This window comes from Battus philenor, unplaced genomic scaffold (assembly GCF_028537555.1).
Source record: "Battus philenor isolate CCGP_79_NKW_IND1 unplaced genomic scaffold, ilBatPhil1.0.hap1 SCAF_19, whole genome shotgun sequence".
Classification (NCBI taxonomy): domain Eukaryota; kingdom Metazoa; phylum Arthropoda; class Insecta; order Lepidoptera; family Papilionidae; genus Battus; species Battus philenor.
Genome location: NW_027181681.1, coordinates 7,275,047 through 7,295,936, shown reverse-complemented (window position 1 = coordinate 7,295,936; position 20,890 = coordinate 7,275,047).

The window sequence follows — 20,890 nt, the reverse complement described above, 5'->3', positions numbered from 1 at the left end:
TCAAGCAATTCCTTTGAAAGACGTCAGATTGGATTAGACATGTCATTGGGCAGTTTGACTGGATAAGCAGCAGCAGGTGCAAATTTCCAAAATGTTCAGGCTTTACATTTAAAATGTGCCAAAAATGTCGTGTATCTTTATATAATACGAAAAAACCAGTTGTTTTTATAAATATCATAATGAAGCATAAATAAATACTTCTCAAAAACAATATCCACTCTTATTTTACCCATACTTGCAAAATCTCAATGAATGCGCAATGTAGTTTATAAACAACATTCACATTATTGCAAAAAAAGTATAGTAAATTCATGTCTAGACTTTTTTAATCATTTTCCTAGGCTGTTATACATGTCTATTAACAAATATATTTTTTTCAAACGTGAAACAAAAATCGTCCATTTAAGGGTTAAAAAAAATAAGTCTCTTCTTGCCAATCTATCCTCTTCTATTGCATATTTGCTTGGGATAGAACAGTCACATCGTACTTTTTACTTGGAATAAAGAACATTTTCAAAAGAAATTTGATTACTATTGCATTAGGAGGCTGTTGATTCTTAAGTGAATTCTAGAATGAATGAATGGAGAATGAAAACACCTGGAGACTAAGTGTATATTTGCTAAACCAATGCTCTCAAACTCAAACAGTATTCGCTATACCCTTCAGCTTCTACATGTACAAGGTCCATAACAAATTCAACAAAATGAAAGACTTTGCAATCTGAATTATTTAGAAGCTTTAATTGTCGTCATAAAAAACTGATAAATTTGGTTTTATTTACACACCGAAAAATTAAGAAACATTAACTCACTAATATGTTATATAGCAGCATATTTTAAAAATTAAAATGTTTATTATATTTTTTTAGGACCTAAATCTACATTATTAGACTAGGTAAAGACCTACCTTCTTTCAGTACTGCCTAATACTACTCTCTAGTCCGAAATGTTATTTCAAGTAATACACTCTACGAGACGGGCTGTATCAATTGCAGAATGTTTTAATAGACAGTAAGTTTTATTGCAATTCCGATGTTACAGAAATAAAAATGATCGATCATTTAAATCATTTGTCGATTTATTTTGGTAATGTAAATATTTAAAACTTGAAAAGCCTAAATTGAAATGATACTTGTGATAATTCCCTCTATTTGGGTTACATTTTTTGTAGTTATTTTTGGTTATTGAGCCTTATTTTTTTCCATTACGCTCAATTACTTTTTGTTTAATGTTTGCATTTAGATTTCGTATTATGTCTTATTGTTTCTAAAATGAATAATGATATATGACACCATGTTATTTTGCCTGCTTTATTCTACATATGAAAAGAAAAATATCAACTTTAACCCGCAAATCCCTACCGTTAAGTATTTTTTCTTTGTAGACGGGTTACGAGGTTTTCACCTACTAAAATAAAAACCTTATTAATTTATTTCATTTCTATTTTGAGTCTCTCGGTGGATCAATGCATACATTAGAATGATGTATAATTAGAGAGAACATTTGAAATAACATATAGTACATTTATCACATCGGTGTAGGGCATTTTTTACTTCCATGCCCATCCATCCAGAACAACGTCAAAAAAATTTCGAGCCAGAACTCTCCTTTTACAAATAGAACATCGAGCCTTGTAGTAAATAAAAGACTTTCTCACAATTGCCGCGTCCCTCGATTTGAATGAATGCGATGTAACTCGACCTCGGAAACAATGCAGGAGATAAGGCGGCGAGAGTACCTTTTCTCATGACCTCTTTACTTTACTCATACATTAGACAAGAACGCTAAAATGCAGCCATTTAAAAACATTACTAAAATATATTGAGAAAACAAGTAATGAACATTTCTTAAATAAACATTATTTTATCTTTGAAAAAAAGCTAACAATTCTTTTCTTTTTTATCGTCACAGTTATTTAAGCCCATAGACACCCAATGCAATGCATAGGCCTCCCCCTTGGATATCTACGGGGAGATTAAACAATCGCTACGTTTGGCAGGTTGGCGATTGCACTGCAGTATTACAGTACGTGCAGAATGCTGCTGCACATCTTCTGGAAATTTATTTGAGTGCAGTGTAAATCCTATATAATTAATCCACAAAGTACGAATTATGTAAGATTGCTTCTCGGAAGTCGCACTCGCGATCTAAGATCGTAAGGTTCAGTCTCTACACCCCTACACTCATGTCTTCCATTGTTTTCATTTGATAACTTTTATTTGTTTTCTTAATCTATACTTCCTTTACAACATCGAAGCGAGCACCAAATTTATAACTTATAATATTCCGTTAATATCGCTGCGTGTTCATACAAAAATGTAACAAAATTGTTTACCCAGTTCATATTGGCTAGTTTATGTTTATAATGATTTTTATTGTACATAAACGCACTCACCTCTCGCGTTTGTGTTAGGTTACCGTTTTATAGTTTAATTAAAGCAAGTGCATCTTGAATTTCAATCAATGTTTATGTATAAACTTGCATAGTAAACGATTTTACCTTTAAATAGTAACTTTACTTTTTATACAAATAATAAAATGATTCGCAGGCCGCCTTCGGGCGACTTTGTTCAGGAAATCAAAATGGCGGCCGTTATATATTGCTACTACCCGACGTATGTGCTAACAGTGAACAGCATTAGTTATTTTTAATTTAATTTAACAGCGTATTACACGACGTAAAATCCTAAAATATATGTAACATTTAAAAACTCTTCTTAATACTGAATTCGTGACGGGCACAAATCGTTCTCTCAAATCAGCTAGCGAGTAGAAAAAAGTTTTCGAGACCGAATTTGATTTGTCTTCAATTGCAATACAACATGCTTACACAATTTGTAAAACAGGTCGTCTAAGCTAACGTTAAACGTTTAACTTTGAATTCTAAAATATGTGAAACGAACATACGTCTCGGTTGTAGAGATTAATCTTTGCAATTAAACTGTGTTCGCATAAATATAAGCAATGTTTTACCGCTTATAAGCTTAACTATTATACATTGTCGTCGAGCCCGGAGCTTTAGTGCGTGACGCAAACTTTTAAGGCAAAGGCTTTCTAAAGCTCTAAAGCTATTGTAACGTCAGAAGCGAGTTATCATTGAGCTTGAACTTGAGTTTATGCATTAATAATATAATTGTATCCGGCGTATACTACTGCCTTTTAAAAGACTTATATATTGCAGTCATTAATTTCAGGAAAAAAAAAAGTTCTTGTTAAGGTGGTCGAAAGGTCCAGTACCTTCTCCTATTAGAAAGTTTGACATCCTACGGCTGAAATGATGATGATGCGAAGGCATTTATCCTCCGATAAACAAAACTTAGATACACAAACATAATAAATATGCATGTAATCATTGGAGTACTATGGGCTGCTTTAGCGGCTGTATGTATTATAATTATTCTGTGTATATAACAGCTTAGACGGCCTGTCGAAAACAATTAATTTTACAAATTGAATAAGCAAGCATAGCGCCATATATTGCATTACCACCCGTAACACACCATGTATTATCTATGTGATGATAAATTTAAATTCGGTCTCGAAAACATTTTTCTACTCGCTAGTTGATTTGAGAGAAATATTAATGTCCGTCATGAATTAAATATTAAGGAAACGAATTATAATAAAAATATTCATTATTTGTTTTCTCAATATATTTTAGTAATGTTTATAAATGGCTGCATTTTAGCGTTCTTGAATAATGTATGAGTAAAGTAAAGAGGTCATGAGAAAAGTTACTCTCGCCGCCTTATCTCCTGCATTGTTTCTGAGGTCGAGTTACATCGCATTCATTCAAATCGAGGGACGCGGCAATTCTGAGAAAGTCCTTTATTTACTACAAGGCTCGATGTTCTACCTGTAAAAGGAGAGTTCTGGCTTGAAATTTTATTGACATTGTGCTGGATGGATGGGTGTGGAAGTATAAAATTCTTTACACCAATGTTTATTACGTAAATATAACGTATGTTAATAAATGTATTGTATGTAATTTTAAAATGTTCTCTCTCATTACCTACACATCACCTTAACATATGCATTTATCACTCGAGAGACTCAACACAAAAATGAAATAAATTAATAAAGTCTTTATTTTATTAGTAGGTGAAAACCTCTTAACCCGTCTACAAAGAAAAAAAACTTAATGGTAAGGGGTTTGCAGGTTAAAGTTAATAATTTTCTTTTCATATGTAGAATAAAGTAGGCAAGGCAATAAGACATAACACGAAATCTAAATGCAAACGTTAAACAAAAAGAAATTGAGCGTAACAGAAAAAAATAAGACTCTATAACCAAAAATAACTACCGAAGATGTAACCCAAATAGAAGGAAGTATCTTTAACACTCTATACAAATTTAAAAAAAATAAAACAGGTGTCATTTGAATTTAGGCGTCTCAAGTTTAAAATATTTACATTACTGAAATAACTTGGCGAAGTATTTAAATGATTTATCATTTTTATTTCTGTAACATCAAAATTGCAATAAAACTTACTATCTATTAAAACATTTTGCAAATGCGCAGCCTGTCTCCGAGTGTGGATTACTTGAAATAACATTTTGCACTGAAGAGTAATATAAGGCAGTACTAATTAAAAGTTTTGGTCCAAAATAAAAAAAAATATCATTGTAATATTAATTTTGATTGTTTAAAATATTAGAGGCCTGCTATATTGATGAGTTTCATAATTTTTTCAGTTTGTGAAAGGGACCAATTTATTAGTTATTTTGTGATGGTATTTAGTATATACCAAATAATTTAGATTACATTCTTTGCATATTATTGAATTATTTGGGACTGAAGGGTCTAGCAAATAGTGATTGAAAGCATTAGTTTAGAAAATACACACTTAGCCTCCAGGTGTTTGAATTCAGGAATAGGGGGAACTTCTCTATGAAATTATAGAAATCACTTAAGAATCAACAACCTTCTAATGCTTGTAATCAAGTTACTTTTGAAAATTACCTGTTCGAAGTCAAGAAAGTACGATATTGATATTTTGCCCCAAGTGAATATTTAATAGCAGAGGATAACTCGGCATGAGATATTAATTATTTTTAGAAGTTAAGTGTTAGCTAATATTTCAAAAATTTTGAAAGAGTAGATATTACGTTCCTTACTCGGGATGCAGTGGTCTAGAAATATTTTTAGAAAAAAAACTTCGTCAATAATTACTTCTTAATGTTTAATGGAAGTGGCTTTGGAACAAAATAATGTTAAAAAACCTGAAACCTTAACTCATCGATACAGTTAATATACAGAGCGATTAAAATGGCCGGGTACTTGACAGATCATAGACGTACAAGAGTGCGTTACCTTACGAAAGTTATGTTAACTCATTCCGTCAGTTAAGCGTTACTTTTCGATGTTAATGGCTCGTGAAAGCTAATAAAACGAAACATTACGTGAATGCTGTTTTACTTTATTAAGCCTGTAAGTTATTTAAAAAAAATAATACTATTTACATCTTACCTTTAACATATCCGATGTTTTTAGAAAAGGTGAAAAAAATGTAGAAGTGACGCAAAATAATCTTCTCATCAATACAACCAACGATTTTTATTGTTAAGTAATAAACAAATAAGGATTCATCAAGGAATAAACATGACGTATAGTTTGAATAAAACTGACAAACCATGACAGTTGATTAACTGTTATACGCGCAATTACATAAACGAATTAATCTTTAAGTAATAATCGTCTATTCTAGAAATCGAATTCAAATCGTGCTAAGCTTTACATTCGAAAATACTTAATTTAAGATGCCAAATAATTATGAACAGAATTATTATTTTAATAAAGAATGAAGTACATGTTCGGTTAGTAATAAACAATGTGTGTTACCAGTGATGACTACGGCACTGAAACGTAGTCTATCGCTCTGGGCCTCATTGGTTAGGTCATATTCGTTAAGACGAAGAGTCATTAAGACGGCTATTCTATATATAAAATAAATTGCCCAGTGAATTGACAATCAAAGTGGTAGGTAGTAAACAGGCCACATAGCGCCGAGAACTAACTGAGATATCAATCAACAACAACACAACAAGGTGTACTCGGTACAGTAGGCTGAACGCAGGCCGCTTTTTATCAGGGAGACCAGCTATGGATGTCCGACGGCCGAATCTGTGCTCTTATTAAAAAATTGTTACTTTCCCGGCCTTAGCATTAAAAAAAATTCATATAAATTGTTATATTGTATGTCATGTAGCTTATTTTTTTAGGTAGGGAGTTTTATGAGACATGCAATCAAAAGAGCAATAGGTAAAATTATAATTATAATTAAAAACTATCGATGGAGTTAGTAGTGCATAAATCGAATTTTAGAGAAAATTTACCCTGAATCCAATTGACAGACGTTTCATTAACCCATTTCATTTACCGTTTACCCATTTAGTCATAAAACACTTTCCGAAATTAATGAACCTCCCATTTTCGAGCATAATTTCTAAAAGTTTGACCTACCAGAGAACTTAAAACGTCGTGTTCGAGGAAATAATTTTTAATTAATCGTATTATTCAAAGTTTGATATTGTTTTTGATAAAAAAGGCCTGTGAACTTGATCAATGTAATTATTTATTAACATACATTGACTTTGATTATTTATTGACATTTAAACTGAACTTTCTGTAGATTATACAGAAAGAAACGTACGAAAAGTTTGTAATAAAATATGTAATTTCATAAAATTAATAACTCCTTAAAATTAAAGAAATTACGTTGACCCTAAAGAAATTTTTGGTGAAATTTAAAAAATAATTTTGGCAACAGTATATTTACTATACATCAAAAATTACAACTGTGAATTAAGTGATTTGTTTTCTTTGATATAAACTTGGAATTAGATTTAAATAAGCAAAATTATGCGGAGGGTGTTACAGTTTAAGTCTTATAAAAAGATGTGACATATGCAGCAATATGTATTTTTCATAAAGTATAGAATCATTGACTTGTAATTTATTTATAAGTAAAAATCTCGTTTCAATTTGTTATTCTGCTTTCTTTGATCTCTCGTAGATTTAAAAGGAAGGATGTTATTTTAGAGAAAATTATTATGTTTCTAGTTTCTCTCAATTTGAGCTAACTACGTAAGATTAGTGTAAATGATTCCATGTGGATAACAATATGAATAAGCTAATACAAAATCTAAAACTTGTCCATCCACATTTGCTCTCTCCCAGAACATAGCTGGTAAAAAAGATATTCTGTGCCACTTTTGTGATGTCTATGTGTAAATAAGTTTCAAAATAAATAAATTACTATCCATTATTTAAGTTAATTATTGTTCCAGTATTTATTGATATTGCGCTTAATTGATTTTGGAATGAGTAACGTGAAATATCCAGTTATCAACTATTCATGATGTAAAGACATTCAATAATTTTAAAATATGACAATGAATAACTAATCCGCCCTTTATGTTGTGTGCTCATTTGTTAAAGAGAAATTCTGGTTGACGGTCTGGCGATTTGCAAACTGTCTAGAGCTAATACATTATTTATCTCACCAGATGGGCGACCAACATTCTTATATTTAGATGCTCTGTGAACTGACTCGCCGCAAGGACTTCTCGGCATCCCGATTTGAGGGTACCTAAGACTACACTAGCGTCGGTAAATTGTTAACAGTAAAAATGAAGGAAAATTGCGAGCTATATATAAAATTGTCAAATGTTTCAATTTCTTTATTTTATCTTTGTCTACTTTAGTTATTGATGATTTGAATATAATCTTTTTATGTTCTGTTTAAATTTTAATTTTTTGTAATTTGCATAAGGCATATCTTCGTTCAGCTCATAGGCGCTTGCTACAAGGCATAGGTATAGGCTTCCGATAAAGATCTAGGAATAAACATTAGAGTACTATTATGGTACGCTGAGGACGCTGCTCTGGAAACTTGTTTGTGTGCAGTGGCAATCCTATAACGATTGCAATAAATGTGAATTATATAGGATTGTATTTTTTTTATTGATATGTGCATAGTATAGGTTTAATTTAGACAGAGACTGCTAGGATATACAGTGTTACTCGAAACAAAGACTTGTCCTCTTCACGCATTCCGTTTTTGTTTCATTTGAAATTATTTTGCTTAGTAATTTTTAATCAATGTCAACTCTGATGCACAAATATAAACCAGAAAAGTTTATTATGCTACTTTCTACCAAAAATAAGACTCTTGTTTATATACATTTAAATAAATAAAAAAATTATAAATTTACCGTATATAAAGCAAATTGTGTTAAGTTGTAACAACAAACTGAACACCTGTCACGTTGAATTTTAATTAGTTATAACTTGCAGCGGCTCCAGCGATTTCTGACCATCTGTTGCTTTGAGCTATTATTCTATAAACAACAGAACTTTGCTTGCAGAACTTTATCGCATTTTGAAAAAAAAATCTTTAAAATGTATTAACATAATTGTGTATTTGAAGTTGTGTTACATAAACAGGAATAGAAGAAAGCTCGCAAGGCTTCTTTGAAACGAGAACAGTGTATATTTTGTTTGTACAAGTATTTGAAAAATACAAAGGAGCACATGTTATACAGTTATACCACTCAAAACATTGCTTTTTCCCATACTTTCTGCGTTCAGAAAGTCGGGGTAAAAATCAGTTAAAATTTATTTCTAAAATGAATTGCTTATTAGTATATCTATATTATAGAACATTCGTTGAATATTGGATATTCATATCAAAATAAAAAATATTTATTAAATAAACATGATAAAACAAGTTTTCGCTAAAAAAAGAAGTAAACCCGTAGAAAAGAGTTTTTAATAATATAACTTTTTCACAACATCCGACCATCATTTAGCTATTTATTTATTGAATAAAATAATTATTATTAAAGATACCTAACACGTTTATTACATAAATTAAAAACGTTTTTGAACCTCGTAAAAGTATATAATACTAAAGGTAAAACTTACTTATTCTGTTATTGTCATCATTTTAGTCGTAAGACGTCCACTGGGGGACATCCCTATAGACTTTTCAGTAAAACCGGTTGGAAACGGTCACCATCGCCCGTTTCCCAGCGACCACAAAAAGGCGTAATAATACGTTTTATCTCTCGTGTTGATTTGTATCTGTATTTGCTATTTATTTGTGTATTTAACTTTTCTTCTTTCAATAAATTTACACTTACAAACTATAGATATAAAATATATATAAAGGTTATTGAATGGTCTATCCGCATGTTATAAAATTATGTACATTAACATTTATTTCAGAAACTGTATTAATAATACAAGATCAATAAAGTTTATAGGAAATTTACTTTGAACACTTTTTTTTTTAGAAGAACTAAGCAAAAATTCCACGAGTAATTGTTAAACGTAATAAAGATAAACGGATTAAGGAATATTACACAATACATAGATGATAATTTTAGCGATAATGAACAATATTTCTGAAATAACAATACCTCATTTTTCGTAGTCCCGGAACTCCTATGTCCTAGTCTGTCGTGTATCGATGACGACGTGCTAAGTTCGCAAACTTTATTACCGTAATTTTTCTCAAACGTTTTTTCTCACCTATTATAGCAATATTAAGTTAGGGGACTGGTATATCGGTCTACTGTTAAAGAAGTAATGTCACATGTTCACGCATGAAGAGGATACATACCACTTTATTATGTACTATATTATTACGGAACTTCAAGGTTCTTGGTTTCGAGACACAAAATTCAATGTTTGTACTAGCTACATCTAGACATCCCGAGGTTCGTTATTAATGTAGAAATTTATTTAACAAACCTCATTTCTAATGAGTAAATAACTTACTTAAAAATACTGTATAGCCGTAAAACGTAATATATTTCAAGCGGAAAGGCCGTACGAGAAATGATTGATGCGACTATAATATAAAAGAGAGAGAGAGAGAGAGAGAGAGAGACAGATATATATTAATCGTAATCTGTCACTTACAAGAAAATTGATCGTGAATGGAGGTGTCACCAAAATTACACGTATATTTGGCGAAATTGGAAAATGATGTTACTGGTTTTATTATAAATAAAACAGTATGTCTATACTTCAATTTAAACTATAAATATTTAAACAATGAAAGAGGATTATATATAGAGATAATACTCTAGAAAAACTTATACTTTACAACTAGCGAAAATTAATAAAATTAACAAAAAGTTGTTTAGCAATATTTAATGGAATCAGGCGTTACCTCGCGGAAGTTCATCCTAAATAAGAAAAGGACCAATATTTAGCCACTTCCGCACATGCAGTGGTAGTCGTGCAACAAAGTGCACCGCCGGCGCCGATTAATTAGCAAGTTGAAGTGAGTGTGGGCAAGCCATACAGTGCGTAGAGCAGATTCGAATGGAACCATAGAGTAGGACGTGGTACATTTACAAGGCAGACAGATGACCTTGTTGAAGTCGTGGAAAACGGTGGATGATGACCATTTTCAACGGATTTTATTGGAAAGTCTATAGGGATGTCCAGAAGTGGACGTCTTGCGACTGAAATGATGATGATAATAACAGAATAAGCAAGTTTTCCCTTTAACTCAATAATTTTGTTGAATCGATACGTTAACGAGGTTTAACAATGTTTTTTTTTAATTAATGTAATAAATGTGTTATGTATCTTTAACAATTATTATTTTGTTCAATAAATAGATAGCTAAATGTAATTAATCAGGGACTTAATGTTAACGTTGCTGACTGTAAAATAATTCTCACTAATTAATGTTTTCCTCATTGACATATGTACATATAAACACAAATTTCTGTGTTGTAAAAGGAATATTATGGAATAGTGAATATCAATCTGTCTTTCGCGATATATTTCGCAAATCTGCGTGTTTTGTTTCCCCAATCAATAGTTTTTATTTTGATATAAATTTCCAATATCTAACGAATGTTATAAAAAATTAGATGTACTACAGCAATTCAATCTAGAAATAAATTCTTACTCATTTTTGCCCTGATTTTCTGTAGAACCCAGAAAATATGGGAAAAGGCAATGTTTTGAGTGGTATCACTGTATAAGATGTTCTCCTTTTTATTTTTCAAATACTCGTACAAACAAGATACACACAGTTCTCGTTTCAAAGAAGCCTTGAGAGTGTTCTTCTATTTCTGGTTATGTAACACAACTTCCAATAAAACTATTTTAATTTATTTTAAAGATTTTTTTTTAAATGTAATAAAGTTCTGCAAGCAAACCTCTGTTGCTAGTTCTAGCTTGGATCGACAGATCGTCAGAAATGGCTGGAGCCGCTGCAAGTCATAACTAATTAAAATTCAACGAGGCAGGTTTACTTTGTTGTTACAACTTTATATAATGTAAATTTAAAATAACATTTTTTTAAATTTATTTTAGTACATGTAAAGAAGAGTCACATTTTTGGTAGAAGGTAGCATAAGAAATTTATCGGGTTTAAGTTTTTGCATCACAGTTGATATTGAATAAGATCACTATAAATAATAGAATAAAAAAGGAATGAGTGACAAGGTCAAGTCTTTCTTTCGAGTGACACTAGGATATATAATCTGTCTAAATTAAAATTATACTGTGCTTATGTGCCTTATGTCGCGGGTTTGATTCCCAGGATATAATCTTATGTCATTCACACTCATTGCATTCATTACAGGATTGCCACAACAAGTTTTTAGAGGATGGGATGCAGCATCTTCCTTATACCAATATACGACACTGCGATCATCAACCCACCTGCCAAGAGTGGCGATTAATGTTTATATGCAGCAGGCGCTAGACATAAAAAAAATTGATAATCAAATCATCAATAACTAAATTGTGGTCAAAGATAAATAAAGGAAATTGAAACATTTCAATATTTTATATTGAGCCGGCAATTTTCTTGTATTTTCACTGTTTACAAGCTACCGAAGCCAGCGTAGTCTTAGGTACCCTCAAATCGGGACGACAATAGTTAGTAGAATGACATATTAAGCTTTTTTCTCCTTCCCAGAAGTCCTTGCGCCGAATTACTTCATGGAGCATCTAAATATGAGAATGTTGGTCTCCCATCTGGTGAGATGAGTAATACATTAGCTCTAGTCAGTTCGCAAATGAGCCCTTAAGCTCAAATAAAGAAATCTAGGCTAACCGAACTAATTTAGTTCTACAACCTCGTTACAGACAAAGACAAGCATTACTCTTTAACAAATGAGCACACAACATGAATGGCGGTAAGGTTATTCATTGTCGTATTTGAAAATTATTAGATGTTTTTAAATCTTGAATAAATACTGGAACAGTTATTAACTTAAATAATGGATAGTAATTTATTTATTTTGAAACTTATTTATACATAGACATCACTAAAGAGGCCCATAACAATATCTTTTTTACAAGCTAAGTTCTGGAAAAGAACAAATGTTGCGGTAGGACAAGTTTTAAATTTTACATTAGCTAATTCCTTTTGTTATCCACGTGAAATCATTTACACTGTAAACCTTACGTAGTTAGCTCAACTTGATAAAAACAAGAAACATATTTTTTTACTCTAAAATAACATCCTTCATTTTAAATCTACGAGGGACTAAGAAAAGCAGAAATAAGAAATTGTAACGAGAGTTTTACTTATAAATTAACTAATAGTCAATTATTTACCCTTTTATGAATAATATGTACTGCTAAATATGTCGTATGTTTTTATGAGACGTAATGTTACACGTTTCGCATAAAAAGTGGCTTACTTATCTTCTTATACATTTATAGCAGAGAAAAAAATCACTAAATTAACGCAATAATTTTGATGGATAGTAGATATAGTGTATTTAAAATTAAGATCTAAATTTCACTAAAAGTTTCCCCGACGTAATTACTGTAATTTTAAAGAGTTATTAATTTTGTGAAAATAATAATTTTACAACAATTTGTACGTTTCTTTTGGTATAATTTACAGAAACTTCTGCTTAAATGTAGACGTATAAAGAAAATTAAACGAAACCAGAAGTCTTCATTACGCTTCTTCGTGTCTGGCCGAGATTAAAACGAAGATTAGAATGCCTTCTGTTTGTTTCAACTGTAATTAGATTTGTTTTCCTCGTATGGCCGTTACTCTTGCATGTTCTGGTCACTGCGGTCGCATTGTATGCATGCATTTCCTAATTTAAAATAAGTGACTTAGTTTTGCTTTTGGATTCTTCAGAGAAAATTATTTGGAAAATAGATTTAATTATTTATAGTTACAGCCTTAATAGTAAACTAGGACAAATATCGATTTAACGTTAAATTTTAACAGACGCTTGTCTGTGTTACGTTACCGAAAAAATAATTACATTTCTAAATAATTAAAAATGTTATGAACGCTACATTTCAATTTATACATTATATAATAACCCGGTCTTGCGCCGCTCGCATTCGATGACTATCCACGATCTTGACTACGTCATCAGCACACATAGTGGGGGGCCTACCCACGTCGCACCTACTGTCACACGCACTGTCTCGTGATCGTCACTTGAGAACTTTTCAGCTTCAACGGTTGTCGGTTGCACCAGCAATGTGCCCCACCCACTACCACTTCAGTCGAGAAATTGTTTAAGCAACGTCGGTAACCTTGGTTCTTCAGACAAGATCGGATCTTTGCGGGATGTCTATGCCTTGCAGTGGGAGTTTATCAACTGACATAATGATGGTGATGGTGATATTTATAATTCACCTTATCATTAACGAGGAGCTTCATTAACAATGTGAGAAAATTAATTGTTAATATATGAAAGTAAAATGTTTCACGCAAATAAACATGCTTTATAGAAAATTCTGAACTTAAAATTCTTTACAAATAATAAACGTATAAGACAAAATTTAATATAATGCATATTTGCATCAGTCATACTTTTCACTTAACCCTTATTTCTGAACAAATTTACTCACTGCTGTATTCAGCATATATATAATGAATTAAAACAAGAATGATCGTTACATAAGCAAATTTTAGATGCAAAGCCTTGGAAGTTCGGAAGGCCGCCATCACACACATATGTATTAACAAATTATCTCAGGGGAGCCGTTCCAACGGTGTAATATACTGTGGTTGCTATACATGTGCGCCCAGAGTAAATTGCCCGTCAACATATTTAATGCGAGTTCGTTTCGTTGAGAAAATGGCAACTGTATGCATTTAATGTTTCTGGCACAATACTCGTATGACATTGTTAGATTTTATTAAACTGGTGTTAAAATTAAAGACGAAATTGATTTTATTGAACATAACAGGTAAAAACTGAAGACTATTAGGCTTTATTGAAACAATTATCCCCTTTAGAGAAATTAATGACGACGTTTTATGATTCCGTCCGAGCTCATCTTCGCTTTCGTGCACGATTTGTCGATAAAGAACTCTAAACAGACATATGCTTACACAAAACAATCTCAATAAGATCATATACATCTCTTCATTATAACAAATAAAGTGGTTGTATTACGATAATGGTGTACTTGAAATAGGCGAGTTTTTTCACCAATAAGGTAATGTTCGCGATTTGTGGGCTACTCATATGTGAAATCAGTTATTCGAGAAAATATCCTAGAATTTTACACATATATAACGTATCAGTACTCATAATCATAATTTCAGCCGCAGAATGTCCAATGCTGAACATGAGCCTGCTGCATAGATTTCTAATAGGACCAGTTTCGAAGTGGCCTGCTAACTTAACAAAGTAATCTATCAACATACCGAATAGATTCTCCGCTACGCTTTCCCGTTTGTGGTCTCTATTCTTGAACTGTGACCCTGCCTAGACTGCATACTACCAGTGGCCGTTTATAAGGAGTAAAAGGGAAAATTGCAAACCCGAGAATAGAATTATTTTACAGTGTGGCTCACGTTAACTTAGTTTTAAAGCATTGTTGTTACGTACGTAGAATAGAAAACGGAATCGGAACCTTGAAAAGTATCGTAAAGTTTTTTCTATTATCTTCACGTTGAACGGCCTTATCTGACAACAATCAACAACATCAATCAATCAATCAATGATCAACAGAATCTGTGTGTAAATAAACAAATTGTTTTTAAATTTGGAAAAATATTTCCCGGAGTAGTGCAACCTTTGGGACACCTAAAGATTCAACTCATAGAAATATTAAACAGTCTTCGATAGCAGCCTGTTTATTATATAGTTTGTAATAATAAACAAAAGTAATTCCAATACAGCTATTCAAAAGACAATATTGATTTTTTCATTATTTGTCATTACGGAAGACAGTACTGAATATTCGGAACGAAAATGAGCTCGCAATCCTTTTTGAGCAAGCAAAGCAAATGAGTTCACGGAAAATAATTTTCCGAGGACGAGGTAAGGCAAGATAAACCCTGCACAGTAATGTTCCAGGAGAAACTGCCGGAATATATGACTGTTCTAATGTGTTTTACTCTTTCATTGACTTTATATCTCAACTTGATGCATGTCTTTCTCTTCGTAACGAGACAACTGAAGGAAATTAAGTTCGAATGATGTTTTGGTCATTAAAGGTCTACTTAATTAAAAAAATAAATAAATTGCGTTTTTATTTTTTGATGCGACTGTAGCAAATATCTAACTAAATATCGCATATGGCAAAATCACTGAAAACCTTTGGCAAATAGACCAACCACTGCACTAAAAACTTTAAACCAACACGAGTATCACTACTTTTCAACAAAAAATAAAACTGCTGGTTTGCTATTTTAGCTAAGCTTTCAGTGTCAGAAACCTAGTGAAATGGTATTTTCCTTTTAAGATATCCATTTGCATTTTACTTGTCAGTAATCAAGCTTTTATTTTTTAAAGTTTTTTGAATTTTTATAACAGATAAGTGCTCTTAAGGCGTGTCTACTTGATATTAGCTATATGATGATAGTGCAATAAACAAATTAAAAAAGACTAAGTGTGCGAAACGAAAATTTAAGTGGGATTAAAAATATTAAATAATTATAATTTGGATTTGTAGGTGTATAATATTAATTAATAATTATAACGTAAGTACTGTGCCGCTTGCCAATTAAAAGCACGACGCGATCGTTCCTCGCCTGTGCGTTACCGACCCTCGCAGCCTTTTACGTATAACATGTAACGGTAAATAGAAAATTTCTAACGTTAGATGCGCACCTTCTAATAAAAAAATGTATATTGAATAACATAATATAATTTTTTTCATTACCTATCTGCTATTACAATATTAAAATTTAGTTTAGAGCTCGGAACATACCTTACCATACATACATACCATACATCTTACCATATGAATAAATTATTTAGGAATGAAAAAACATACAATTCCTGAAGTATGATGAACGCAACATACATGAAATATGCGTATTTGTTGGAGCTGAAACTGTGATTCATTCAAAATTTACCAACATTAAATTTAGCAGAGGCGAGAGAAACAAAGAATATACGTAACTTTAATCGTATTCAGTTGTTTTATTAACAAAATCTATAAGAAGATGGGAATGTTGTTTGAATTCTGCCTTGTCCTGTATAAAATTTTAGTTTATCTTTGTATTCTCGGACCTCTTTATAGTGAAAGCAAAGTCTATAACTATCATATCATAATTAAATATTTTTTAAAAGAAGTTTTCATGGTATCACTTTTTGGCAGTTTCAGTCAGTAGCCTTTTAATGGGGTGTAGGTAGGACACACCATCTCCATTGCTAATTAGACCTTTCGTCTCATAAAACTATAACTTTTTGAGCTACGGTGCCTACAAAACAAAACACAATAGCACTATAAAATAAATGATTATAAATAAAGTTTCATTTAAAAACATTATTGCAATTTAAATATAAAAAATCAAACGTCTCAGGAATTATCTTAAATATTTACCAACATCTAATTTTTTCCTAGACCATATTAAGGTTTTTGGAATTAATAAGGTATCAATAGAGAGCATAAATTCTGTGAGGCACCGTTGATTAAAGTACCGATATGTTTATTGACATTTATTTAATGATCATAAATATCACAATACATATGAAGAGTTACCAAGTTTTTTTTTTTAATTTTGTTGGAACAATTTTGTTGGATAAACAAAAATTTCGTTCATATATACACGCACATTTTGTATTACATTTTTATTTTCTTTCCTTGATTATTTCGTATTTATTGTCTAAATATCTCTTTAAAACTAAACTATTTGTATAACTTAATGTATGAATAAATGTGGACATTTTAAACAAATATAGCCAAAGAAAGCACTTGAAAAAATGTTCTACGGAACTGAATATTTCGTAAATATGTACCCCTCGCACAACGTAACGAAACAAAATAGAGACATATTTCATAGGGGAAACGTCTCTTCTAAGCAAAAATAGTTGTCCACGTCTCCGCTTGCCGGTCACGTATCGTTTGTATCCATGCGAATATCCGGCCTTAACTGAATATTTGGTACATCACATGAATTATTCCACGTTTTATTAAAATGACTCGTAACTGGAATTCTCTTATTACTTAAGTGATGTATTCAATTACAATACCTATAAGCTTTAAAAAACGATAATAACTACCTATAACGGTAATCGCGTAATAAAGCCTAAAAAATCACTTATTATAAGTTCTTACGAATAAGAAATTAAATTTTACGTAATTTCACTAGAATCGCACCAGCAGAGAGTTATCGCAACATCTTCTTCCTCTTTATACATCCAAAAAGTTTTTTATTAAAATAAAATTATATTAACACGTATAATGTTTGATGATTAATCGTTTTTTTTAATAGAACTTCAATTAGCCTGTGAAAACGAGATATAAAACCAAAAGTTTAATTTATTAAAAAAAATCTTTGTCGACTTGTTAAATGATGACCGCTTACTATTTTTTTTTAATTTACTCTTAAAGCTTATTTAATTTCCGATGAATTTAGGAGTTATGTAGACAGAAAGACGTTAGAGATTTTGGCATTGTGCAACCGGCAGCACTTAATACCTTTAAACGGAGTGACATAATTTCACCATTATCATTATCATTTTTACCGTAATATTTTCACTGCTGGCCTTCTCAATAGATTGCCAAAAGGATCATTTGAAAACGATCTGCAGTCAGTATCTTCCGACAACCTTGACAAAGACTTTTAACTTTGTACGTGTAGTCAGTAGTCTCCATTAGCAGTTTAGTCACTTCTACTTGCCAATCCGCTAGACAATTTTGGCCACCCATCCAAAAGCCTACATAAATATATATTAAATAAAGCATTTTCAGTCCCAGAGTAGTTAAAAAGATACGACTCGTAAATGCATTTTAAAGGTAAGCTAGTTATATAAATTAGCAAAAGCTAAGTAGCTTCACTGAAATACTGGCGTGCTGTACTTATTTTATTTTTATTAGCAACAAGAACGAAGGTCTTTAACAACACATTTTGTTAGAAGAAAATCCACTTAAAGTATTCTCTGTGATGAAGTTATCTACCCGACCCAGTCGAAATAAGAAAATTAACTTAATTTCTAAGAAGCTTAACTGAAGTTGGTAACCGTATTTAAGTTTACGGTCTCATGATTGAGGGTTTAATAAAAGTAAGGTTATTAACATTCTTACCTAGCAATAATGTCGAGTTATTTTGTAAGAAACATTATTTTTATATTAATTCGTTTAAATAGATTTAGGCTAAACATTTTGTTTATTATATACTTTTTAATAACCAAATTTTAAAGTAAATTTTGTTGAAAATAACATGTGTCGTTACGAGCTATATCATGTTAAAATAGACCATCTGGGTACACACCAAAAGTGCCTCGCTGTAAAAAAGGGGTTATTCAATGAAATATGATACCTCAACAAATACGAATATTCTGCTTCACAAAACGGGGAGGGAATTAAGTGATTATCTACTGACGGTTTTTAAATGGCCACCATTTTGTAAAAATGTGTCGCCGAAACCAATATTTACGAAATGTATGGGCTTTAGCAATATTTTATTTAATTATAACAAATGTTTAATACTTTAAGTTTATCGATTTATTCTTTATTTAAAAAAGTAACTGTAAAATTAAAAACAATCTTCATGTGTGGGTTACACAGTGGTAAGACATTAAAAAGAAAAAGAAAGTTAAAAAGGTTCCTATTTTAAACCATATCTTAAAACTGGACAATGGCTACGAATCACATTGAATCTAGAATAAATATTACTTGAAATGGGACCGTGTCATTATTTCATATAATGATATTACACTAAAGCCGGCTTTGCCATTCATTTCCCGCTGGAGACAATAAACTATAAATATTTTATAAGTTTTTTGTCTATGTCGTTCATAAAAGTCATATTTAGATTCCGTTTATATTTTATAATGATAATTACGATATTTTTAAAATTAAGGGGCTTTTTAATTTCAATTAAAATTCATTATTAAAAAATCCAATTCTCTTAAAACCTGTAAGTTTTTTTTTTAACTTAGAACCATATTCAAGTTTTTGTTTCATCAGAAAATTCATAAGTGTCAACTTGTGCACGATGCTTAAGACCTTGGCAGGCGTAGAATTCCGGAGTGGAGACTGGCCATGTCCACCCATTTGATACACAAACAACCTTCTTAAAGTCTTCGAAAGACGCTGGATACAGACTCTTCCAACCGGTTCTACTGGAAATCTATCAGGAAGGCGTATGTATAGTAGTGGACGTCTTACGGCTAAAATGATGCCATTTTGTTAGTAAACAATAAAAGATCAATATAAACATAATATTTGTTATTGATAAAATAATAAATAAAAGCAGTATTAATTGCAATAGATACTTACCCAAAAAACTCAGAAGTAAGTATAGGCCCAGCTTCATTTTTCCAGATTCCTGTAAAATACAACTAGTGTTATTTATGATTTCATAGATATTGAAATTAGTCTTAATCCTACGCAATTATTGTAACTTGTCATATACAGGATAGTTGGCAAAATATATAGCTCATTTATCAACAAAAAGCTTTTAGACTTATTTCCGATTCTACTGTAAAAAAGTGATGACTCTTAAATGAGTTACATTAATTTATTTTTCAATTGTAATGCCAGTAATTTCTGATTATACAATGTCTACAGGGATAGATTGTAAACAAAAGTTAATTTTAATATGTAGCGATCATAATTTTGGTAACGCTTTTTCTTGTTATATATATATATATATATATATATATATATATATATATATATACACATATATACGTTATATATTAGTTCTAAAAATTCTCAATGTATTAATTAATAGGGCGAAGCATACATTAATTGACATCAAATAAGCTGTATATTCACCCGTTTAAAGCGTTTACTGCATATACTTAATAAGTCCACAAAATCAGTTACCTAACATTGCCACATTTAACTATAACACAATACTTGGATATACTCGTATAGTATCCTGTACAATAGTACATTTGCGTTGATCGCGTTAACGCATGAGATGATACATCTCATTAGCATAGTTAATTGATAGTTCAGGCGCCCTCAAACCTTAATATAACAAATATAAATCTATTAAAGTAACTAACGTATTTAAATTTTGCTGTAAATTTTAGCGTCACGGCCGTTTAGGCACAAAAAATCTTTAGCTCAGAATCGACAGAAAATAATGATAAAATGTAATGATAATATCAAGACTAGTAGTGACCAGACCTAATAACTTATGTCACCAGAATGATATCAACCGTGACAGAGAGAATCAATAAAGATTGGTGTGGCACACAGCTTATCGGTTTCGTATACTAAGTACGTTACGTCTTTCGTCGACAAAATATTATACTTTAAATCAAAGCCGTTGTACGCAAGAAAAAGTACTTTGAATCATATATATAATAATAATTTTATTATTATTTCATGGCGCCTTCATAGAGTACTAATAGCCTGAATATTTTAAATAAATTCAAATTTTATGTGCCTCGCAGGCCCTTTCGACGCTCGGCACCATCATTTATAATCAGAAAATCCCAAAGTAACTTT